Source organism: Chinchilla lanigera, unplaced genomic scaffold (genome assembly GCF_000276665.1).
Source record: "Chinchilla lanigera isolate Chin_1 unplaced genomic scaffold, ChiLan1.0 scaffold00070, whole genome shotgun sequence".
NCBI classification, from domain to species: domain Eukaryota; kingdom Metazoa; phylum Chordata; class Mammalia; order Rodentia; family Chinchillidae; genus Chinchilla; species Chinchilla lanigera.
The window spans coordinates 6,851,849-6,852,358 of NW_004955471.1; positions in this window are offsets into that span (position 1 = coordinate 6,851,849).

Sequence of the window (510 nt, forward strand, 5' to 3'; positions counted from 1 at the left end):
GGCTGGCAAAAAAAAGCTTTTCATGATAACTGTACAAAAACAATTCACAGTAATTTTTCCTGTTTTTTTAGCTTCTCTACTTCAGAAAAACGACTTTTTGTTGCAGATGCTCTCTAATTAGAAAGTCAACCAGTTTTGATATTATTGCAGCTCCTTTCTAGGTGACAGTGGTAAAAAGAACAGGCTAGCGGAATCTGTAATGATGTTTCAGCGTTAACACTGCCCAATGACCACTGAAGAAGAAAATAAAGAAATAATTGCACCTGGTTTGATTTAGAAAGTCTCATTTTGCAAAGCTGCCCTCAGTCAAAAGTAAAGCCTTTTAGGTGATGAGACAGCGGACCTCTCTTGTCAGTTGCGGTTTGTCATCTCTTCCTCTTTCCTTCTTAGTCTGTAGGTCTTTTCACTCTGTTGCCCCAAGCCAACATCCTGCACCACTGGGTACACGGGATTTTTTTTTTTTTCATTTTCTTTTCTTTTCTCTTTTTTCTGTTTTTTTTTCTTTTTTTT